The sequence below is a fragment of the Sapajus apella genome, unplaced genomic scaffold (genome assembly GCF_009761245.1).
Source record: "Sapajus apella isolate SASKATOON/1434 unplaced genomic scaffold, GSC_monkey_1.0 scaffold46, whole genome shotgun sequence".
Taxonomy (NCBI): domain Eukaryota; kingdom Metazoa; phylum Chordata; class Mammalia; order Primates; family Cebidae; genus Sapajus; species Sapajus apella.
The window spans coordinates 3,189,329-3,195,578 of NW_022436986.1; the positions used below are offsets into that span (position 1 = coordinate 3,189,329).

General features: G+C 42.5%; 1 pseudogene; it reads left to right on the plus strand.

Annotated features, from left to right (window-relative positions):
• Positions 1-4,783: 4,783 nt before the first annotated feature.
• Positions 4,784-5,445, plus strand: LOC116524602 (annotated as a pseudogene).
• The last annotated feature ends 805 nt before the right edge of the window (positions 5,446-6,250 follow it).

A 6,250-nucleotide genomic window follows, 5' to 3' on the forward strand; every position in this document is an offset into this window, starting at 1 on the left:
AAAAAAAAAAAAAAAAAAAATATTTTACTTGTTTTGTCCCTTAACTAACTCTATCCATCAGTCCATCTTAAATTTTTATTTATTTATTTATTTTTGGAGACAGAGTCTTGCTGTCGCCCAGGCTGGAGTGGCTGGAGTGCAGTGGCGTCATCTTGGCTCACTGCAACCTGCATCTCCCAGATTCAAGCGAATTCTCCTGCTTCATCCTCCCAAGTAGCTGGGATTATAGGCACCCACCACCACGCTGAGCTAATTTTTGTATTTTTAGTAGAGCTGGGGCTTTGCCATGTTTGCCAGGCTGTTCTCAAACCCCTCAGGTGATCCACATGCCTCAGCCTCCCCAAGTGCTGGGATTATAGGCATGAACCACCTCGACCAGCCTCGTCCATCTTAATTTTTGATACATTTTAAATTGCTGACATCTGTATTCATTCTTCTAAAATTCCTCACACGCATATCATTGACTAGAGTTTAACACTTTTTTGTTGTAAAATTTACACACAATGAAGTACACGGATTAACTGTACATTACTTAAATCTGCAAAAACATATACACCTGTGTAACCCAAACTCCTGTCAACATACCAGCACCCCAGCAAGTTCTCTCCTGCCCCTTCCCGGTGAACCTGTGCCCCATCCTCCCAGAGGGAACCAATCTTCTTTCTTTTTTTCTGCTATAGATTTTCCTTTTCTAGAACTTCATATAAGGGAGATTATACATTATGTATTCCTCCTGATGATTTCTAAAAGAAATTCTTAAGAAATTAAAAGTCTTTCTGAAACAGGGAGAATGATAATGAAAATATCAGAGATCAGATTGATTACTTCATTAAACATATTTATTATGAGACCCTCTAGTCTGTGCATACAGAGATCTGTAAGACAGACCCTGCCCTCAAGGAGATCCCATTGTCCTGGCAGATACAGTGTAAACATGCAGATAGAGACAAGCAAGAAACAGTTACCACTTGCCACAGAAGGGGTCTAATCCAGCCTGGGAGGCAATGGAGGAGTCAAGGGACATTTACATTTTTACTTTGGAGCTTGTCTCAGGCAGTCAATGCTCTATATTTTCCGTTACGTCTAGAACCTTTTAACTCAAAACTATTTGTCCCGAAATGGCAGTTTTACAATACTGAGTAGGTGTAATACAAATTCACTAAATAAAATAAATGAGGAAAAAACTGTAAAAGGCACAAATTGAAATTAATGGGGATTCTGTTTTCTTCTAGTTCGAGTTGAAATAAACTCAAATAGATTTGGTATTGCTCCCAAACACAAACAAGATGCATTCCTTTTCTTGGATCACAAGTGGCAGAAGCTTTCAAGAGCTCTAGATAGCAACAGCAAAGCTTTAATCTTCTTAGACTTCCCTTTAACTTTCTCATGGTATATAAAACCTTTTGCTGGTTGGGCATGGTGGCTCATGCCTGTAATCCCAGCACTGTGGGAAGCTGAGGTGGGAGGATCACTTGAGGCCAGGAGTTTAAGACCCATCTGGCAACATAGCAAGGCACCATCTCTACCAAAAACCAAAACCAAATCAATTGTATCTTCAAACTGAGGCCCTCGTCTCCTATTTTTTTTTACTCTTTACTTACATATTTTACACACAGATTACAAATGAAAGATCCTCAGTTTCCATTTGTACCCACTTTTTCCTACTCTTGGTCCTTCTCAAAACTCTATCACTGTTATTTAGTGAGGAGTGGGAAGCCCATGAAAACTTGGAAATTTGTTTAGTCACACTTTCCCCAGAAAACTCTGGGGAAGAAAAATTCTAGGGGCTAAGAAAAATTCTGAATTTTCTTATGCCCAAGGAAATGAGAAAGCTACTTACTATAAACCACCTACTACAGAGATCATAACCCTTGAAAAATAGTTTATTTTTCTTCATATTATCTGAAACAAAGAATATCTCAGTGTAACTAAATGCATTTTTTTTAGTGTACATCATAAAGAATTGCTTAATAAAGAGTACCTGCACTGAGTTTTATTTCTGTTGATGATGAAAGGTAGAGCAGCTATAGAGGTGAGCTGCCCTAAAACAATGTAAACAAATCACTGCCTTAATGGTGCTTCTAACAGTAACAAAGCAGTGGTCCATGACAAACTATCTTAAAGAATACTTTCTTCTTGCTCTTCTTAATTTCAATTCAATTGAGTTCCACAATTCAGAAACAAGGCAAGGAAAGGTAAGAAAAATGGAGTGCTGGACAAGGTGCAGTGGCTCACACCTGTAATGCCAGCACTTTGGGAGTCTGATGCAGGTGGATCAAGAGGTCAGGAGTTCAAGACTAGCCTGGGCAAGATGGTGAAACCCCCATCTCTACTAAAAACTACAAAAAAAAATTAGCCGGGCATGGTGGTACGCACCTGTAATCCCAGCTACTCAAGAGGCTGAGGCAGGAGAACTGCTTGAACCCAGGAGGTGGAGGTTGCAGAGAACTGAGACTGTGCCATTGCACTCCAGGTTGGGTGGCAGAGTGAGACTCCATCTCAAAAAAATGAAAAGAAAAATGGAGTGCCTATACATCTGAATCCTGACTCATGCACGAGTGTTTTATCTCAAATTGGCTAGACATTTCTCAGAGTAAAGGATCACTGGCAGTATTTGGAAGTTAAAGGAGAATAAAGAACAGTCTCATCAATTATGCAGCTTATGTTGTGGACTGAATGCGTCCTCCCAAAAATTCATGTATTGAAGCCCTAACTTCCAATGTGATAGTGTTCGGAGGTGAGGCCTTTGAGGGGTTATCAGGTGAGGTCATGGTGCCCATGATGGGATTAGTAATCTTATAAAGCAGATGAGATTAGAACTTTCTCTCCACCATGTGAGGATATAGCGAGAAGACAGCCCTCTGCAAACCAGAGACAGGGCCCTCACCAGGAACCAAATCTGCTAGCTCCTTGATCTTGGACTTTCCAGCCTCCAGAACCATGAGAAATAAATGTTTAAGCCAGTGGTCCCCATCCTTTTTGGCACCAGGGACTGGTTTTATGAAAGACAATTTTTCCACAGATAGGTGGAGCAAGGCAATGGTTTCGGGATAAAACTGTTCCACCTCAGATCATCAGGCATTAGATTTTCATAAGGAGTGTATAACCTAAATCCCTTGCATTCACAGTTCACAACAGGGTTTGTGTTCCAATGAGAATCTAGTGCCGCCACTGATCTGACAGGAGGCTGAGCTCAGGCGGTAATGCTTGCTCACCCACTGCTCACCTCCTGCTATGCCGCCTGGCTCCAAACAGGCCACGGATGGGTACCTGTCTGTGGCCTGGGGGTTGGGGAACCCTGGTTTAAGTCATCCAGTCTATGGTACTTTATTATGGCAGCCCAAGCTTAAACAGTTCAGTACTTTGAGATCAATGTAAAAATTACCTTTTCCTTAAACAATCTCTATGATCCATTAACAAATGAAGGTCAGATAGAATATTCCAGAATGCTGTGATACTGAGAACCCGTGTGTCCCATCATTCTTGATTTTTTTTTTTTTTTTGAGACAAGATCTTTATTGCCCAGGCTAGACTTGAACTCTCAAATTCCTGGGCTCAAGAGATCCTCCTGCCTTGGCCACCCAAAATGCTGGGATTGCAGGCGTGAACTACTGGTCCTGTGAGGACTAGCTTTTTAAAGAGGCATCAGGGCCAGGCACAGTGACTCACACCTTGTAATCCCAGCACTTTGGGAGGCCAAGGCGGGTGGATCACTTGAGCTCAGAAGTTTGAGAACAGCCTGGGCAACAGTGGTGAAACCCCATCTCTACAAAAAAATACAAAAACTAGCTGGGTGTGTTGACACACACCTGTGGTCCCAGCTACTAGTGAGGCTGAGATGGGAGTTCTGCTCGAGCCTGGGAGGTCGAAGCTGCAGTGAGCCAGATTGCATCAATGCACTTCAGCCTAGGTGACAGTGAGAATCTGTGTCAATAAATAAATAAGCAACAGGTACCAAATATTCACAAGAGATTTCTGCCTCTCAGCATGGGTGCAACTCTCATCCCACTCAGGATAATGGTGACAGCTGAGGTACTGAACATTGGTAAAAAACTGTATAAGGCTAAAACAAGAGGTCTATGAATTGTTTGGTAGATAGGCCAGGAAAAGTCCTCCTGCTGTCCAGGGACCGGACTACAGCAGGAAATGCAGTTAGAATCACCTGGAAGGAAAAGCTGCAATTTCAAATAAAATTACCAGTTGCATTTTTCTACTACAGGAAGCAGGTATTAAAACTGCTTTCACCAGAAAATGTGAGACAGCTTTCATTGTGCCCCAGTGTGAAATAATTCCAGTTGAATGGGTTTGCAACTGGTTCTTTATTCAAAAGAAATCCTGGTGTCAAGGAAGGATATGAGTTTTACCCACCTAAAGTGGACATGTTTTTCAAGGATGATACCAATAACGACCCACAGTGGTCTAAGGAACAGCTAATTGCAGCAAAATTAGGCTTTGCTGCGCTTGGTATAAAACTGAAGTGGATATCGTGAGTCATGCTACATAGGCTGTTTTTGAAATTCTGGAGAGATCCTGGTTGCCCCCCAGAACTGTACACTGGTTGATATGACCAGCAAAGAAACTGTTCCCACTGATGTCATTGATACTGATTCCTAGAGACACTGACCATCAGGTGATCAGAGCCAATAGAAAGACAGTCTTTCAATCATACTTTAAAAAATATTATTTAAAAAAATAGAGACAGAGTCTTGCCATGTTGTCCAGGTTAGTTTCGAACTCCTGGGCTCAAGTAATCCTCCTGAAAATGCTGGGATTACAGGCATGAGCCACGACTCCTGGCCAAAAGATAAAGTCTTACCAAGTCTTCAGTGTAACTCCTGAAGGCTTGCAGATGGTAAGGACAAACTTTGTGTGGGTTGTAGAGAGTAGAGTCGCTTTTGAAATCACAGTCAATGCAGTCTTGCAGTACTGTTGGGTTCTATTTCTGACCTTAAGTCACTGTGAAAAAAATCAAGAAGGCCTGTGGAAATTTTGGCATTCCATGTGGATTTTGAGTAATATCTGCACATAAATGACTAGATGAAACTCTGAGGATTAAAGCTGAGTATGCAGAGGGGGCATTCGTACTGTATTTGTGGCAGTGGCAGGGAGAAGCAATGGTTTGGGATAAGCGATGTTTGGGAACACTGCATATCCAGTTATCTGCTGTCCTCCCCTCACACCAGACTGAGGTGTTCAGGATGTGTTGTCTCAGCTGTTCAACCATACTTTCTCCAGAAGGATGAGCACAGTTTGCTGCTCATATATTTGGATTAAACAAGCATAGCAAACTGCAAGCAAGCACTTTGAACACATGGATTTCCTGGAAGAAAGGTAACAAGAAAATCAGAGAAAGAGCATCATTGCATTTTTTTTAGGGGGAAAAGTACACATTTCTAATTTAGCTGCAGAAAAATCAAGCAAGATGAAAAAAATTACAGAACACAAATAAAATATATCGGTGAATACATGCTTCTCTATATTAAAAAAAAATCACAACGAAATTACAACAGGTAAGTGCTGTGAAAAATAGAAACATGGTGACATAAGAAGAGCCTGACAGGGGGAACCGAAGCAAGTCCTTAGAGTGTAAGCCAGCTTCCCTAAGGAAGTGACATTTGGGCCGGGCGCGGTGGCTCACGCCTGTAATCCCAGCACTTTGGGAGGCCGAGGCGGGTGGATCACAAGGTCAAGAGATCGAGACCATCCTGGTTAACATGGTGAAACCCCGTCTCCACTAAAAATACAAAAAATTAGCTGGGCATGGTGGCGCGTGCCTGTAATCCCAGCTACTCAGGAGGCTGAGGCAGGAGAATTGCCTGAACCCAGGAGGTGGAGGTTGCGGTGAGCCGAGATCGCGCCATTGCACTCCAGCCTGGGTAACAAGAGTGAAACTCCGTCTCAAAAAAAAAAAAAAAAAAAAAAAAAAGGAAGTGACATTTGAACCGAAATCTGAAGGACAGGAGTTGATAAATGAAGTAGAAAAAGGGAGTGCCGAGGGCAGAGGGCAACTGCATGGGCAGAGGCTGGGAGCAAGATGAGCACAGCGTGGCCCAAGTAATTAGGAAGTGCCAGTGGCTGGAGTGCAGAGACAGCAGGGCAGTTTTAGCTAGAGACAAGAGTAAGGGAGGCAAGGGCTGGATCATCCTGTCCTCTGTAGGCCACAGCAAGCTGTTTGGTCTTTATGGCAGAGGAAAGGCATTTATTGAAGTGACATTTTAAAAAATTACTGATGGTTGGGCACGGTGGCTCA